Raw genomic sequence first — 19,921 nt, 5'->3', positions numbered from 1 at the left:
CCGGGCCCTGGAGAGATCGAAGCTACTCCCTGCGCCCTGCTGTGTGCACACACAAACACACTCCGACTGAGTCCTGCAAAGTCCGCCTCCTGCCTCCTATGTAACAGCAAAGTGAGGTCATGTGACTCACAGCGGTGCCTGGCTGTTTCCTCCCCTGCACCAGTCTCCGTACAGTAGTACAGCTGCAGCAGCCTGGGTCATTATATTTTGCAGAAGTCTAAATAGCCAGCCAGCCAGCCAGCAGAGGGCGCTGGCCAGCTCGGATACTGCAAGCTGCCTGTCAGACACCACACCACTCGCTGGTTCAACTCGGAGGAGCTGATCAGAACAGAGAGGAACGCATACCTCCCAACTGTCACGATTCCGTCGGGACAGTCCCGATTTTCGGGTCCTGTCCCGACGTCCCACCCGCGGCAGGCATTGTCCCGCTGCGGGGGGTGGCAGTTGGGAGACCCCCCAATGTAGTAGAATAGACGCTGTGCGCATGCGCACAGCGTCTATTCTCGTATGAAAATGAGGTCGCGGCTAATTAGCATAAGCCGCGCCCTCATTTGCATACGCCCCGCCCCCTTTTCGGACGCTCGCGCGGCTTCGCCGCGCGAGTGTCCCTATTTCATCCGGACACAAGTTGGGAGGTATGGGAACGTTCCAGCCTGGACTAGGAATGGTGAGTATAACATGGCTAGGCTGGGTGGACTTTCTTCCCAGTAAGTACATGACTTCTTCCCTGCTGGGTTTCTTGTAAAATAGTTAATCTCTCCTGTCCTGAATTCTGCCAGCCTCCGAGATGTATGTATTACAGTACCTGAGCTGCATGGAGGTGGACAGGTCTTACAGGCAGGACAGGAGGACTACAGGTCCCATCATGCCCCTACATTAGGATTGTAATGCAGCTGATTTTGGCCCAACAGGATAGGGAGTATATTATTCTTACTTGGCTGGTACCATCCTCCCCTCTGCGGGTCAGCTTACACCACCTGCCAGCTGGCTCAATCAGCTTTCCAACAGCCATGTGCCAGGTTTAAGCATTCGCTGTTACCCTGAATTTTTATATGTACATGTGGATGTTTGTCTTACGACATGGCCTGTGGTTTCAATCTGTATTGCACTGTATATTGTCTTCCAGGTACACGCTGACATATGCCCGATGATCTAGCCCCCGTCAGATACCACGTTAGGCCCTTAATCTGTGGAGTGATATTTTTGTACCCACTTACTTGCCATGCTTGTTGAAACGCCACTGAGTGTTTGCAACCACTTGCTGCCAGATTAGTGTTAAACCAGTATGTACACACCGCATATGGTAGCATGCAGAGGACACCATTAACCCAGATCAGGAATTGCTGCTGTCTCCTGCGCCTCTGCCAGCGTGCATAACCCGCACTGGTCGTTATACACCAATGCCCCGCCATCTTTTATATTGCTGCTAACAATATTGGACCATTCAGGTACTACACTAGAGCGTCCATGATAATTATTGGTGGCATTTCCAATCTGTATGACCGCAAGCTCTGTTACATTGTAGCGCTGCTGCTGTTGTTTAGAACATTTACATGTTGTCCTTTGCACAAAGTGACCTACAGTGCCCATATTTACCCAACCCCACCCAGTACCAGGGACATACACTACCCACCCATAACCTCCTTGCTCAGGAAAATACACACCCCACCTGTTAGCCCAGGGACATACACACCCCACCCTACCCCTCAACCCCAGGAAATACACGTATTCCCCCTCCATCCCAGGGATATACACACTTCACACTTCACCGTGCCTCAACAGCCCATTTTTTTTTTTTCGTTGGGGCCCAATCTGTTTGTATTTTCCTTTTGGGGCTAAGATGTTTGTTTTCTTGTGTAATGTTATTTATCTGCACATACAGCTACATTGCACAATACAGGCAGCTTGATAATGTTCGTACAGAGTTGCAGTACAGATTCAGATGCACACACAAATAAGGGGTTATCCATTCCAATCTGCCCCGTATGTAAATATACACATTGAGACACAATATGCCTGTATATCGTGCTGTGTGTGTGTGTGGGGCCCATAAGGGAGAGGAGAGTGAGCTACATAAAAATTAAATGTAAAAAAAATACATAAAAATTAAATGTAAAAAAAATACATAAAAATTAAAAAATACATAAAAATTCAATATTTGTTTTTATTATTATTTAATAGTTTAATTAAAATCCCCCCCCCCCCCCTCTTCCTAAACTTAATGTAGCAGGAATATATATTTTTTTTTTTATTGTTAATATGGTGGCACTACTGTGTGACATGCTGTGTATAAGGAGCACTATTGTGTTAATGTACATAATCATTGGGTGATTTTCCCCCTGATTGTGAAACAGGGGTACTATTGTAAGGCCATACCCCTTCCTTGTAAGACCTCACTCCTTTTGTACAGTATGGGAGGGCGCAAATTTATAGTTTGCAGGAGGGCGCGCCAAATACCCCAGCACCGGCCCTGACCATGTGCACTGCGGGTGGGGCAGATGTAACTTGTGCAGAGAGAATTAGATTTGGGTGGGGTTTTTCTTCAAAGTGAGATCTATATTACAGTGTAAAATCATGCAGTCAGTATTTTCCCTGCACAGAAACAAAATAACTCACCCAAATCTAATTCTCTCTGCACATGTTACATCTGCCCCCCTGCAGTGTACATGGTTTTGTCCATCTAAGAAGGATTTTGTCAGAAAGAATGAACTAGAATAAACCCCCTGGAGTCTGTGCGGACTTCTGGTCTTACACTTACCTGATTTTTCTGGGATCCAAAGCACTAGGGCCCTTATTCTGATCGGTGCGGATTTTACCGCATGCGGTCGTCCCGCCGATGGTTATCGTCTGCGCATGTGCAGAGGTCACTCTGCGCATGTGCAGGCGATTTCGCCGCACGTATTCTTCAGACGCCGCACAGGGGGCGGAGAGGGGCGTGAAGGGCTACTTAGCCTCATTACCCTATGCATACGCCCCGCGTTTCATGGGCGTTCCCATGCAAACGCGGGGCGTATGCATGGTAATGAAGCCGTGACGCATGTGTAGGGGGCGGGCATCTGACATCGCCGGATGTCAGCTGCCCGCCCCCATACATGATTTCATACGGACAAGTGTCCGTGTGGTCTTGGGTGGCGGCAGCTGGTGGAGCGTGCGGCCCTGCATTCGATGGTCGGCGACCATCGAATGCAGGGGCTGCTCCCAAGATGGAGGAGGCGTATCCCCGTCCACTTTCATGCGGACCTCCACATATCCGCGTACGGATGGAGGTGGCGATCCGTATGGAAGGCGGGGATTCGCCTGTACGGTCCTGGCCGCATATTCTGATCGGGCCGCACCGATCAGAATAAGGGCCTAGGTCAGGAACAACATGTTTCGAGACTTTTAGGTCTCTTCTTCAGGCTCCTGACTAGTGCCTGGTTACACTGGGGTCTTTATACCTGTCCCCCAGTGAACTTCCGGTTTCCGGACTTCCGTGACCGGAAGTTGCATTCCGTAGCATGTAAATTTAAAATAACACATCCTAGTATACATATAACATCCCCCTCCTGTTACATCTATTGATTAAAGTCCAACTCATCCTCTGAGTAAGATATTAGAGGTGTAGTAGAGCCGCAAAGTTCCGTTTGTTCACTTCTTTGTTTACTTCCGCATATTGCGGGACGTCACTTCCGGTTTCTGTTTAGCGCTGTTCTGCACATGGAGGCTGGCGTCCTCCGTTTTCCCGCACTTTTATCCAAACTTCCATTTTACTTTTTGGTTCTGTGATACTCTCTCATTCTGCCAAAATTGTGTGCCGAGTGCAGCGAGCCATGCGAGGGGACGTGGTGCACTTTATCCTGCGTCCATGTCAACTGTGTCGACGACAAAATAAAAAGACCAGCATTTTAATCGGTATCAGGTCAATAGCACAGACCCACTCTCGGTGACTGGGTAATGTTTGAGCAGCTTCTTTGAAAAATTAATCCTTAAACCGCTGATATGGAACTGGCAAAGAAACATCAGGATCAATAAGGCGCCTATTGAATTATTGTGATTGACCTTTACCTTAACATTAACATTTGTTACCCCTAGAAATAACTCACACGGACACATGACCTGAAATAACCACACGGACAACCACTGCATAAGTTTAAAAGGTCAACAGTATTTATTGTTGGTATGACCCTATTGAAAGGGATGGCCAGGAGAGCGCTTGGAGACCAGCTAAGTCACAAACGTTAACAATGGCGGTGACTACAACGCCCCAACTTGTAACCAGGGCGATGAACCGCACCCATTGAATTCAAGGCACAGCCCTCACTGTGACGGTCTTACCGCCCCTCCTATTGCATGGTGAGGACAGTTCAAGGAATTGGCCATCGTCCCCCCTCGGGGGCAGGACTCACCAGCTGTCCTGGCAGAGGGTGGCAATACCGCACAGTGACCTCCTGTACCTCAAACTTGACCGCTGATCGAGAGCGCCCTCCCACCAATTATAAATTGATATTTGTGAAGCCAAATTGTGTGAAGGCCGAAAAGCCGGGTGGTAATTGAAGAAAGCAAGGGAGGGAGGGTGGGAATCCAGACTCAAAGAGGAAGAAGGAAACCCTGACTACTCCTTAAATACCCCTGCGTAAGCTACCACCCATTCTGCACCTGATTGGCTACACCTACAACCCTGGACTTTCTGGGGTAAGAAACATTTCACTAACTTTATTATACCAATCACAAAATTGCAAGGCTCTTATATGCCCTCATGCCTATGCAGCCCTCGCTTAATCTAGAGGAGCGCTGAAGAGAATGGCTAGGAGTAGGAGGCCTAACCTTTCACTAGCATCTATGCTGACACTGAGCTCCCCAGAACTTCTGGCTTTTCCCAATCAGTGACCGCCCAGTCTTTTGAATAGGATGGTTTCTATTCTCCCGCTCGCCGAGGGGACTGCAGAGCGGCGGGAGAATAGAAACCATCCTATTCAAAAGACTGGTCGGCCGCTGATTGGCTGAGTTCCCAGCCAATCAGCGGCCGCTCAGTCTTTTGAATAGGATTTCCTTCTATTCTCCCGCCGCGCCCCCGGTCTCTGCTCAGCATCTGCGCCGTGGTCCCCAATCCCTGCCTGCCGCTACACCTTGTGCCTCTCCCCGGACCAGTCCCTGCTCCTGCCGCTCCCCGGACAGGTACCCACTCTGGGAGTCAGGAGTCTGGGAGACAGGTACCCACAACCATCCGCTGCCTGCCGCTACACCTTGTGCCACTCCCCGGACCAGTCCCTGCTCCTGCCGCTCCCCGGACAGGTACCCACTGCCAGCCTGCTCCTGATGCCCATCCCCCCCCCCCCCCTGATTTTTACATGTGATAAATCGCATCCGATTTATCACATGTAAAAAATGGCACATCAAGTGCCAAAACTTATCAAGCTCCCCCAGGGAGCTGCCCGGGAAGCTCAGGGGAAATCGGGGCTGACTTGTCCTTAGGACAAGTCGCCCTAGTGTATGGGGGCCTTAAGACTCTCTCAGGTGACTTCACTTAGCTGCCAGTCCTGTTCCTGTACAGGGTGGTGCACGCAGACATCATCTGCCCATCTCATCTCATCCAGTGTATGTGCATTATTGTCACATTTGGCACCCGAACAACAACATACATCTGGAATCTACATAATACAGCAGTAGAACCTCTTGGGTTAAACAGCTACCTGTATTTAAAACTGGCAAGATTTTTTTAATTTGTTTGGTTACACATTGTGCAGCTGGCCAGGAGCCAGGAAGGGTTACTTGGTGTGTGTCTGGAGTACTGGTTAGCCTGCATAAACCTCCCCAGTTTGTGCCTGTAGTGAAATTACAGGGCAATGTGGAGTTGATAGGAGTGTTTAAAAGGCAGCTAGCCTTAAAGGGCCACCATACCATTATAAAAATTGTTTGCTGTATTGTGCTAAGCAGCCAGCAAAGCAGGCGGGTGTTGGCTTAAAAGATAGTAATTATTCAGAACAATTCTGAGAGCGCACTGAATTTTACAACAATGGAAAATTTTATTTAAAAAACAAATTAATCACACAATAAAAATATGTATGCATACATAAAACCATGATAGGTACTTAAGCTCAATTTGATCACACAGCTAGTATATACACTGATTACCAAAATTTATTAGGTTTGCAAAAAAAAAAAAAAGAGCGTGAACTTAGTGTCCAATACTGATCTTACCCCCTCTATTTGGTAGTTGGTATGTCCATAGAAACAAGCCGGGAGCTGATTTATACCCCTTTCACATCGCACTTTTAAAACGGTATATTGCCGTTTTTTTCCATTTTAAAACGTTTAAGGCTGCAGTGGGAAAGTGCCAGAGTTGATTTACCGGTTAAAGTTAACCGGTATTTCAACACTGTTAAAAAGCAGAGTCCTGCACGTTTTGAAGCCGTTTTTTTGGCAGTTTGAACAGCTCTATTTCAATGGCTTGAAACGTGTCCCTTGGGGGTTAAATGGGTTGAATGTTTGAATGGTATTAAATGATTTTTAAAACGGTTTTCACCTGCAATGTGAAAGGTCTCAAGGCTCAGACCCGTTTTAAAGTCCCATTTAAGAATACCGTGTCATTACCCATTTCTGCAATGTGAAAGCAGTATCATTTATCAATGCAAAATGTAAGTCCGGATATATTTATAATTTAGATGAAATTGTATGAAATTGTATCAATCCAATTTGTAAACTCAGTCTTTGCAGATTAATTATTCATATGCCCATCGGAGTAAAGCATTGCAGCTGGGGTAAGGGGTGCTGGTATTAAGCAGGATGGTACTTTAAAGTAAAGTGTTGGCTTAGTATTTTGTGCGAGTCTGGCACATTATATGAAGCCTCTTAAGTTTGCCCTTAAAGGGGAAGCACAGTGTAATATGGAGGAAGTGCTAAAAAAGTTGGCTGAACTGGCAGCTGGTCAGCAAGCTCAGTTCATGATGGTACATGCAGGGCAACAGGATCTGGCTGCTAAACAGAAAACTCAGATTCAGATGTTGCGTGAGGGGCAACAAGCCCAGATTCAGATGTTGCATGACAGACAGCAGAATCTGGCTGAAAGACAGCGAGCTCAGATACAGATATTTCATGAGGAGTTAAAAGAGCTCAGTAAAGGTGTATGCATACTTGCCTACTTTTGAAAACTAGTTTCAGGGAGATTATAGTTGGTAGTAGAATTTTGCACAGCGCCCCATTGAGGGGGCATGTCATGCTCCACCCAAAGGGCGTGTCTAGTTCCATATATGGAGAGATTGTGAAAAGAGATTGTGAACGTGGCACCTAGAAGCGTGGCTGTGTACTGCTACATCTGAGAGGAATCATGTAAAATGACTTATATCCAAATGTAGATGATCCCAAAGCAGTTAGTAAGAGATACTATACTTGGTAAAGTGCTGGGAAATGGCGCTGATGATTCAATGTAAATGTATCTGTCTCTCATTCCTTTTATCCCAAAAAATGTAATAGTACAATGTGGGCTAGGGGAAATGAAGGAGATTGCTAGACTAATGAGGGAGAGAGGGAGATTGCTGCTATTTCAGGGAGTCTCCTGCAGAATGCAGGAGGGTAGGCAACTATGGGTGTATGTTTGAGTGGACGTGGCCACGTGTTTGGATGACCTGCGGAGGAATGGTCTGACAGGCCTGTTTAACAGAGAGCATATGTAGATATGTCTGTGGCCAGGGTAGGAGCATGCAACAGGCGTGATTGTGTGTGTGTGTACATGTGATAGGGAATATAGATTGTAAGCTCCATTGGTGCAGGGACTGATTGAATGTTCAAAATATTCTGTGTAAAGCGCTGTGGAATATGTGTTCGCTATACAGGTCGAGTATCCCGTATCCGAATATCCGTTATCCGAATTATTCCGAAATACGGACATTCCAGAAAGTGAAAAAATTTTTTTTTTTTGCTAAAAACTCACTGGGGACATTTGTAACAGCATCACTGGTGACATGATATGTAACTGGCACTATATATGTGCAAGACAATGATTGCTTGGCATTCAAATTCAGTGCTGAGATAGTACACACATTTTGTTTCACGTTTTGAAACCTTGTTTTTTGAACAATTAAAATATGTTTGTGTGTATTTTATGTGGTAATAAAATATATTTGTGTGTATATTATGTGTTTATACAGCATAAATGCAAGATACTTCAAAATACATCATTGAAATATTAAAATATTCCGAAATACGGAATAATCCGTTATCCAAAATTCTCCTGGTCCCGAGCATTTTGGATACGGGATACTCAACCTGTATAAGAAACTGTTAATAAATAAACAAATAATACCTACCTTGAAGCAACCCCATTATGCTCCATGTGGCACATCCTCCTAAAGTCACAGTGAAACTCAGTTTGGGGGAGGAGCTACAAGTTTAAACACACTTTATTGTGTCTGGACCCGCTGTTATTTTTAACTCCCTAGATGTCTACATTGAACAAAGAGAACTGAACGCGTTCCACGCCGGAGGACATGGTGAGTATAATTTATTTCCACAGGCACCCTAAGGATTCTGCAGAAGTGGACTGGCCTACGGAGGACTCTATAGGTAAGCACGGATGGATGATTGCAGTGTGTATTAAAGTTTTTTTATTTTTCTGGGTGTCTGTGTTTTATTTGGCTATTGGTTATGTTGTAGAACTAAAAGACCCTGTCGGCCCTTTAAAGCCCTGCATGCTGGGACTTGTGGTTCTCCAAGTCCCTACATGTGGGGGAGGCTTGCTGGAATTTGTAGTTCCACAAAATAACCCAATAATTGATTATTCTTATTGGTATCAGCCTGGTGCCCACCACCCAGGGACAACCCTAGTCTTTAGCACGAGCTGGGGGTGCCCTGGAGGGGGGACCCTATTATTGGTGGGGTCCCCACTCCCCAGGGTCCTGGCCTGGCCACGGGTTAATACCTTGGCCGGGGGAGGTTGTATAAAAAGTCTCCCCCGGGCTGTTGCATAAGCCTGCTGGCCCAGTGCTAGTTTACAATAATATGGGGGACCCCTACTCAGTTTGTCCCCTGTATTTTGGCAATAAAGAAATATAGGGGGACCCCAGCTTTTTGCCACCCTGTATTTCTGCAACCAGGACCAGCTCAATGAGCCCGGGGCTGGTTATAGTTGGGCAGGGGACCCCACGCCATTTTTTTTATTATTTATTTAATTATTCTATTATTTTTTTTTACACAGAGAAGCCTGCATGGATCTGACTAATCTGTGCAGGCTTCAGCCAAATACAAACAAAAAACAGAGTCTATTTGACATTAGTATGCAAATTCACCAGTACGAATGCATACCTCCCAACTGTCCCGATTACAGCGGGACAGTCCCGATTTCGGGTCCTGTCCCGCTGTCCCACCCGCGGCAGGCATTGTCCCGCTGCGGGGGGTGGCAGTTGGGAGACCCCCCCAATCTAATAGAATAGACGCTGTGCGCATGCGCACAGCGTCTATTCTCGTATGAAAATGAGGTCGCGGCTAATTAGCATACGCCCGCACCCTTTTCGTGTCCCTATTTCATGTCATCAGAAGTTGGGAGGTATGCGAATGATTGTGAATTTGCCGAACTCATAGAACACTATGGCCACATACGGCCGTGTATTATCGACGGCGTATGCATATTTTGTAACAGCCGAATTCTGCTGACCTTGCCATATATATACATAGGGCAGATCAGCCGGGCCCCGGACGTATTTTACATCAAATTAATGCATTCGTGCCCATTCGATCTTAGAAAATGTACCCCTATCTCTGAATCAGTCCCCTCTCCCTTTGGCTGCCCCACCACCACCATCGTATGTCATATTCATGTCAGAGTACCTTTTGCATAAAGGTACATAGGGGGATTTATATATTTAAATTATGTTCTTATTCTCCTGGTACTTATTACTGAATTGAAGGTGAGGTGGGTTTAAAAAGCTTTTACTCTCAAGTGTCCTTAAGAACTCAGTCCGGTTTTCCCTGTAAGTAGATTGTAATTAAAATGCATCTTTATTGTACATTTCCAATATAATCTAGTAGAGCATTATGTAATTATGTCAGAGGAATTGGAACTATGACCTAAAATGTCCCTCTGTATGAAAGGTCAAGTCTAAGAGGCTGCGGTCTGGTCCTATTTTAGTATCCCCTGTGATCCCTGATCCCGGTACTATTCCAGCAATGTGTATTTGATACCTGGTTAAGGTTGCGGAACAGTCTTCATGGTGGCAGGAAAACCAGTAACACTGCTACCGGGCACACTGGGATAAGTACTGTACACTCAGGTAGAGGTCTGTGTCTCCGGCACATGCTGAGCAGTAACGGGACTACAACAGTTTGCTTACAAATGTAGGGATAAAGGTTGTGAGTCATTAGAGATGTAGCCAGCAGAAGGTTATCAGTGCACTGACATTTAGCACAGAAAACCTTCCCAGCTCTCTGCTCAGTCAGCAGATTAGGTTCCTTCTACTAGCATTTGGGGGAGGGAGACACTGACTGGAAAGGTCAGAGTCTACATACACAAGTCACAGACGTGCTCTCAGCATGCACCCTGTGTATCATACATACAGGTCAATCAGCTGTAAAACCTGGCCAGAAAATCTGTATATTTAGACAAATAGGACCTCATTCCAAGCCAGACGTAAATGGAGGATGCACCTTTTTCTTTTAGTGCGCATGAGCATCAATTTGTGAGACGTGTCCTTTGCCCTGGTCACTGGGATGCACATCATCCCGCGCCTAGGATAAGTTGTGATGAGATGCATCCCTAAACGGTGCCTGTCTGCATTTGGTTGATTTACAGGTAGTTCAACCTCCACATTGGCCCTTCACAGTAATTCTAACAGAAGAGTATATTAGGGGGTTCCAAAAACCCTACCACTGGCCCTGCCTAATGGCTGGAGAGAAGGGGGAGGAATTAGGTGGCAGAGGGAAATGAGTTGAGAAAGTTCCCGGTTTCCTAGGGAACGAAACGCGTTGACGTGACTTCCGCTTTAAGCCCTCCCACTCCTGAGGTCACGATCTCCAACTTGGAGCCGGCGTACGCTCCGTACTCAGCTGAGCCAGCAGCAGCTATCCATAGCGTCCTCAGCTAAACGCTAACCCGGACTATACGGCAAAACCACCAGCCACATTTCACAGGAATCCCCACTTGGGGACATTCTACTGCCCACTACCTCGGGTCGAGCTGCAGCACCTCCAGGCTCCCCGACACGGTCACTACAGCAGAGCACCCGTCTGCGGACGCGGCATCACTACGTGCACTGGGTTGAGCCTGCCTGCCATCAGGCTCCCCGTTTCCTCCAGCAACTACCAACAAGGAGGGTGAGCATATTACAAAGGACTGAGGGCGGGATGTATTAAAATACATCGCCGCCCTTCGCGCCCCCCCCCCCGCGATGCCGCCGCATATGTACTAACATATGCGGCTGGCATCGCGATGCGGTGACGGAGGCCCCCCGCGATACCTGTACTGTGGTCTGCAGGGGGTCTCCATCACCTCCCAGCCGGCTTCTGCTGCTTTCACGCCGGGGACAGCTAAGCAAGCTGTCCCCGGCGCTTCCTCCTCCCCCCTGCAGCCGGAAGGACGTCCGGCTGCGTTGCTAGGGGGAGGAAGGGCTTACCTTCCGGGGTCCAGGAGGACCTGCAAGAAGGTAAGCCCAAGGGAGGGGGGAAAGGGGGGGGGGGGGTCGGCGAGGCGGCGGGGTTGCGGCAAGAAGCCCATAGGCTTCTATAGGGTATCGCCACCCAATATCGCTGCGAACGGGTTTTAGTACATAGGAAAATGCGGTAAAACGGGGGTTTTACCGCATTTTCCCTTTAGTACATCTCGCCCTGAGTGTGTATCCTGACTGTTTCCCCTGGCGTTGCATGCGCTAACAGGCTTCACGCAGCTTGTCCATTGTTCATATCTACCTGCTCTGACCTACGCCTCTCCCCCTTCCCCCCCCCTCATACCCCCTACCAGCTAACCACCTGATTCCTGCTACTAACAGACTGGCTGCTTTATTACTGAGCTTATTCTGCTCTTGGAGATACCTACTTTAATTATTTCCAGTTTGTGGCCTCATTGGAGTGGGCTACTTGTTATATATATTTCTCAACATATTTTTACCTAAACCAAACTGTATTTTGGAATACATCTGCTTTCTAAAAGTACTTCTCTGTTTATATGTAAAAAAATGTTATTGTGTTTTATTATATGTATAAAACTTTGCTATAATTATATCAAGTGTGTCTAGGTGTCCTTTTGTTCAGCACGGTTCACAGGCTATCACACTAGACCCAGCAGCGCAAGTGTAAAACCCCATTTTTGCATCTTTAGTGAGACATTAGCAGTCTCATTTACATTTTGCTGCAGCCGGCAACCTAGAAGTTTTAATAAAATTCTTGTATTATACAAGCTAACTGTGAAGCTACACCTATTGCTTCTCTTACTAGCAACAGGATCTGTGAACAAGGGGGGACATCAATAAGAACCCTCCCCCATTCACAGTCTTTTTCACTGATAGAGACCATGGGCCAAATGTAATAGGGTAATGCTGTGTACACACGGGGGAGATATATTGCTCAGCCATATATGGCTGAGCAATATATGGCTGAGCAATATATTGCTCAGTTTCTCCTGTTCATCAGCGACCAGAGATGGTCGCTGATGAAAATAAAACTGGCCGGGGGAGCCCGGCAGTGGTAATCAGCTGGTCGCAGGAGCATGTTCCTGCGACCAGCGATCACCACAGGGGCAAAAACGGGAGCGCGCACCCGGCGATATATCGCCGGTGCACACTCCCATTGCGGGCAATATGGTCGCTCAGCGACCATATTTCCCGCGATTTTGGACAAAATCGCCCCCGTGTGTACGCACCTTGAGAGTTTCAGAAAGTGAGAGATTTTGGGAGAGTTTTCCCATGTTTTTTAAAGCAGCAATCAGTTACATGGCAAAATCAACCTGGTTTTGACATGTAATTGATTGCTGCTTTAAAAAACATGGGAAAACTCTCCCAAAATCTCTCACTTTCTGAAACTCTCACCCTATTACATTTGGCCCCATGTCTGATTCATCAAACGAGTCTCAGACATAATTATGCAGATATAGTATAACTGATGCAGGATTACAATGCACTGGAAACTAGTTGGTTTATTTTTAAAATAAAACATGTTTTTTTTTTTTTTACTCAGTTTGGGAAGGGAACGCGGCTCATATGCTTATTAGCGCAGACTTAACATTTTATGCTTTTTACTCCCATCTTTTGTGCTCATAGTGAAGCCTCATTTGTGTGGTATTCCCAGCGCATCTGGTCCTGTTATTCACAATACGAGGGAAGGACATTTACTCATACTTGCCTACCCTCACAGAAGACACGATTTGTCAGGTAGTCCCCTGCAGCCCCAGAAGGGCAGGTGATGTCATGTGCCGCCCGCCCCCGGCACACCTCCTCCGCAATCCCATGGGAACACCCCGCATTTTCATGGGGATGCCCATGAAATACAAGGAGTCCCCATCGGTGACACCTGATTCCGCCATCCCACTTCAGTCCGTGCGGACGAAATGACAACTATGCAAGTCGCCTAGTCAGGGCCGGTGCTAGGGTGTTTGGCGCCCTCCTGCGAAATATAAATTTGCGCCCTCACATACCTTTCGTGCCTCAAAGCAAAAAAGGGCTTGATCTCGCAAGAAGCATGACCACACTAGTGCCAACATTACACCTCAAAGTAGCACAATCTTATTCACAATACCTCATAGTAGTCTACATTATTCACATTACCACACACAGTACTACCCCTTTTTTCTTGTTAAGCTACACAGTGTTACCCGTTATTCATAATGCCCACAGCACAGTAGTAGTGTGGAGAGAAAGAGTGAACATTGAGGTGGGGATCTGGGCACATGTGAACATAGCAGCATGGGAAGTCAGAACCACATTCCACGACTGAAGCTCCATGCCTCCAAGTATGGACTTAGCAATAGGTGCTGAGTGGGAGCTGCCAATCAGCAAATACATGCAGACAGGAGCAGGCCAAGCTCAGCAATCTTCAGTGCAGGAGCTGACTGGCAAATTTTATCTTGGGGCCAAAGCAAAAGCACTGTCCCAGGAACAGCCCACAGATACATCCAGAGGCACACATGGATGAGAGAAGAGACACACATGGCCAAATGGAGTGGCAAACATGGGTAGTAGCAGAAGCAAACAAGGATAAGATCAATCAAAACAGGTGCACAAATTGTGTATGAATTGAGAACATAAAATAGGGGGAGAGAGAGAAAGTGATGAAGTGACAGCTACAGGCACACGGGATGGGGTGGAGGGAGAAGACATGTACAGTCGGTTAGACAGCCAGCATGTAGGGGAAGAAAGTCAAATGTGGCATGAGGAGGAATGGATCATGGCAGTTGGGACCATGTGTGGCCTGGCTGGGATTGGAGCAGATGTAGACACAGCTGGTCTTCTACATCTTTAGTTGCTAGTTATGCCTCCTCCTGTACTGTGTGGTCCTTGTCATTTACGCAAACTGCATATATATATATATATATATATATATATATATATATATATATATATATATATATATATATATATATATATATGAGGAATAGAGGTATAGAGAGCGCTTTCAACCACCAAATGGAGATTCAACCAATAATTTGTTAAAATACAAAACAGTACAAATCTTAATAAAACCAGTGTGCTTTTTATTGAAAGATTTTTTTCAGAGTCACATCTGGAAGTAGTATCCTTTTCGGAAATGCAAGTAACCCGACGCGTTTCGTCTTGAAAAAGACTTCATCAGGGGTTTAGTACTGCAGATGGTGAAAACAATGGTGGTAGTACATTATATACTGATAATGCATATAAAATTTTACATTTTATACATACACATTTTATACATACATTTTATAAAATTAGTATTAAAAATAAGCAGACCTATTGGTCCTTAAAATTCAATGTCACTTAAGAGGACGAGCACAGAACAAAGAATAAAGAGCATGATTGTATAGAGAGAGCACTAGAAAATGTATTAGAGGAGAAATTAAAAGGGTATTGAACATACCATTGTAATATTAGAACGCTTATACCAGCGTATATTTCATCAAATATGCGTAAATGGTGTAAAACTCCCTCAAAGGGGCGGACTTCAAAATCTGTAGAAAAACCATGTATTACAAAAGCTTTTACATTATATATTTAATGTTTAGAAAAGTGAGTCGGTTGGGGGGATGTAAGACATACCAGTAGCAATTTAGCGGTGTTTGAACCGGCTTATTAAGCTCCAAAATAACGTGGGTCAAAATAACGTGGGTCGTTTGGTCTTGCCTATATAGGCAAGACCAAAAGGCAGATTAAAATAAGACTGCAAGAACATATGCGTAACATCAAACACAAATTGGTTATACACAGTGTCCCTAGGCACTATAAAGACAAACATGACTCGCAGGTCAACAACACCAATTTCACCTTCACCATACTTGAGGTCATCAGTCAGGATCCAAGAGGGGGTGACAGAGACCTTAGGCTGGCAAAACGAGAGACCTTTTGGATCTACACCCTGAACACACTTTACCCCAACGGTCTCAATGAAAACGTGGATATCGTTTCATTTTTGGGATAATTATTACCGTTGAGAAACTCTCTTCTGCCACTATCAATTTTCCATTTCTATTTTCCCCTTCTCCTATATTTTTTCTTCTTGAACATATACACGGGTGTATCTATTATGGTGTCCAACATGTCATATCAAAGAATTGTAAAAAAATGGGTTTAATATATTATGTAAGGCAAACAGAACACCACAACCCTCCTGAAAATTCACACTACTCAATTGCACCTATTAATAGTGCAATGAGACTGGCACACACACACAGTTGCACAGAAATTTTAGATGTTAGTGTTCTCTTGTACACAATCACTTAGTGACGATAGGTTGCGGCTGTTATAAGCCCATACCCAGCCATAACCCCTTTCCCTATACCATTAAAATACAAAACGGAATCTATTTTGTACGAAAAGTATTGCCATATGCACTTACTATGTAGACACTCCCCTTATAGAATAGCACTATATATGAAATAATCTATTAAATATTAAGAGTTCGCCAATATTATGAACATAATTTTTTCACCCCTTTATCTCCCCTGTTGACGGGCCGAATGGTAGAGATTTTTCACAAAACTGCATAGGCTTATGTGCCGAATGTAATAATTACACTAAGGATCCAATATTTTCACTCCTTTTAATAACCACTCTAATGGATCGCATATTTTCACTCCTTTTATCCCCCATTATCGATATTGACTGAAGGGAGGTTTATTCTTCCACCCCCCCCCATATACGAGTGGCCATGATCTATTATTCATAAAGGTTTATTTTCATTAATAAAATTTAATAAATATGAAATTGATCGTCATTTCAGGCTGCCATCAGGATTTTTACGTCCATAAATTATACTAAATTACACTATGTTGGAAAATATATTTACATCCTAGTGTTACAAAATCAACCACTGGTCTACTTCCAGTGTTGATAATCTATTGCCAATAATTAACTATTCATTTCCACCTAAATATAGCGGAGATATGCCTCTAACACATAGCACCTACTATATGCCACCTAACACACTTCCTGATATCGTGGCCCGCAGGTGGAACGCATTGACACCAGGAAATGCGCCTACACTGACTGACAACGTCCAGCCTTCCCTCTAAGAAAACATGCTGACACGCAAGGGCAGCGTGACACACTGGTGGAACGCATACCCATCATGTAATGCGCCGACACGTATTAAGTATTCAGCCCCCCGTCTGTAGTATGCGCTGACACGCAATTGGAACGCATTTCTAACAGGAAGCGCTCCCACGTTAGAGACCAACCAGTCCCACCCGGAAGTCCGGGCTGACCCGCAATTGGAACGCACGCGGGTTAATTAGGTAACGACAGGACTCTAAATGCAGCCCCTGTATGTCAGATTGCCTATATTAACTAACAATAGACTTTAGCACAATTCTATATAGTTAGGGAGGACGCTGCCCCCTCTTAATAGGATTTTTTAACTGAGTTCATCTCTCCTGACACACGGAAGTGATGTCACTGCCTCTAGGCTTAAAAGGCAGCCAGCGCTACAGCTGGTTGTATTGGCAGACAGAACGTTGTAGAACTTCACTCTGAGATCAGGTGAGAGGAGGTGGTGTGTCGTTTGACCCTAGTTACTATGCTGCTAGAATTGATGTTAAATATTTTGCACTAAACCCATTTTTATAGCGATGCCATGCTTGTCACATATCTATTGGTGATTGTTATTATCTGTGTAAAGTAACTATACACAGGCATGTTCCGATATTGATACACTTGGTCCTATATACAAAAAGTTAAAATTGTTTTTGGACTTGCACATTGTACCCTGTTAAGGTAAAACTGCCTATACAATTGTCTGATAAGCCAGCACACCTTTTTTACTTTAGCCCCACTAACGACAATCAGCTTTGATTCTTTGTTGCGATATGACTATTGCACTGGTTCATGAAAAGAAAAATTGTTCATTCACACTTATTCCTAGGAACTAGCTCATTAAAAGGCAATTAGCCTGTTTACTTATATATGCATTGAGGATGGATTTATCTATATTCCCCTTGATTGACCCCTACCCGCACCTAATTTAGTACAATTATTCACAGAAACTGGATGTTCTGTTCTACCGTCTACGTGCGTTTTATTTACTATCGGACAAGTAGGTATGTATACATCTCATTATATCCCACAGTCATATGGGTATTGATGCATTTACTATGGCCGACATATATTCATTGCCTATTTTTTCAGATATTGTGGAGCCTAATCAGTGGACTAGGCTTATAATTGAGTGCACCGGGTGAATAACCTCCTTTATTATTGTATGGTCCCACCTATAATAATTTGAACACTACTACCACCTCAAGACCCACATAAATTGGGGATACTCTGAGACTACGTTGACCCTATAAAGAGATAACCTGGGTATGTCAAATTATTTATATTCCTTCTAGCCCAAAATGGGTATAATAACAGTACTCACCACATGATTCTTCCACAACTATTAGGTATCGTCCTTTCGAAGTGAAAGCGACCACTATGGAATCTATATGTCAATAGACATATTTAAATAACCTTTTAGGTAGGTTTCCATTTTATAACTTCATCATGCATATATAGAGTATAAATTCTATAAGTTTACATCAAAAAGATTTTTTTGCCCTCCAGATATCTGAACTTTACTCCTGTGAGGGAGGTCATCACGACCCACGTTATTTTGGAGCTTAATAAGCCGGTTCAAACACCGCTAAATTGCTACTGGTATGTCTTACATCCCCCCAACCGACTCACTTTTCTAAACATTAAATATATAATGTAAAAGCTTTTGTAATACATGGTTTTTCTACAGATTTTGAAGTCCGCCCCTTTGAGGGAGTTTTACACCATTTACGCATATTTGATGAAATATACGCTGGTATAAGCGTTCTAATATTACAATGGTATGTTCAATACCCTTTTAATTTCTCCTCTAATACATTTTCTAGTGCTCTCTCTATACAATCATGCTCTTTATTCTTTGTTCTGTGCTCGTCCTCTTAAGTGACATTGAATTTTAAGGACCAATAGGTCTGCTTATTTTTAATACTAATTTTATAAAATGTATGTATAAAATGTGTATGTATAAAATGTAAAATTTTATATGCATTATCAGTATATAATGTACTACCACCATTGTTTTCACCATCTGCAGTACTAAACCCCTGATGAAGTCTTTTTCAAGACGAAACGCGTCGGGTTACTTGCATTTCCGAAAAGGATACTACTTCCAGATGTGACTCTGAAAAAAATCTTTCAATAAAAAGCACACTGGTTTTATTAAGATTTGTACTGTTTTGTATTTTAACAAATTATTGGTTGAATCTCCATTTGGTGGTTGAAAGCGCTCTCTATACCTCTATTCCTCCTATTTCTAAAACTCCGCCTCCCACTAACAGGGGGGGACATAGAGTAGCTGCTTATAATTCTCTAAGGGCGCACGTGGGGTCACTCTTTTGTTGTGATATATATATATATATATATATATATATGTGTGTATGTAGATGTTGGAAGCGTCACTCCAAGGCTTGTGAAACAATGTGATTTATTTGGTCGTTTCGGGCATCAGCCCGCTATCAGGCTGATGCCCGAAACGGCGTTGACCAAATAAATCACATTGTTTCACAAGCCCTGGAGTGACGCTTCCTACATCTACATGCATTGGCACACCTGAGCACAGGTGCACTGGAGCTGGCATGCAGGCAAGCAGCGTGACCCCGATCATAACAACAGGGAGTGCCGGTCTATATTTAGTGCCCATCCTACTTAAAAGGGGCCGGGGGCATGGCCTTAAGATGATAGTAGTGGTAAGGCAGACTGGCGAAGGGATGTTGACACACATACATACACATACAGACACTGATAGTCCCTGACACACAGACACACAGACAGATACTGATACACTGACACACAGATACACAAATGCTGACACACTTAGAGATGCTAACACGTTGGCAGACGCTAACACCTAGACACATAGATGTGGACACATGGACAAGTGCTGACACACGAGTACTGACACATAGATACTGACCTGTGGACAGACTGACATATGGACACGCTGCCACATTCTGAGATTGACACACAGACAGCCACTGACATAATAACACACATACACTGTCACCCAGATGCTGGGACAATGACAAATGGAAAAACTGACAGATGTTGACACACAGACACTGACTCACAGATGTTGACACATGGACAGACTCTGACACATGGACACTGACAAACTGATAGATGGTGGACACTGACACACTGAAAGATGCTGACACAAGGACACAGATGCTGACACATGGGCAAATAGACAGAGGCTGACAAGCTGACACTTAAATGCTGACACAGTCAAACTAACACAGTGACCTGCA

Source organism: Crinia signifera, chromosome 2 (genome assembly GCF_055691185.1).
Source record: "Crinia signifera chromosome 2, ASM5569118v1, whole genome shotgun sequence".
In the NCBI taxonomy this organism is placed as follows: Eukaryota; Metazoa; Chordata; class Amphibia; order Anura; family Myobatrachidae; genus Crinia; species Crinia signifera.
Note: the sequence above shows the minus strand (reverse complement) of the source record.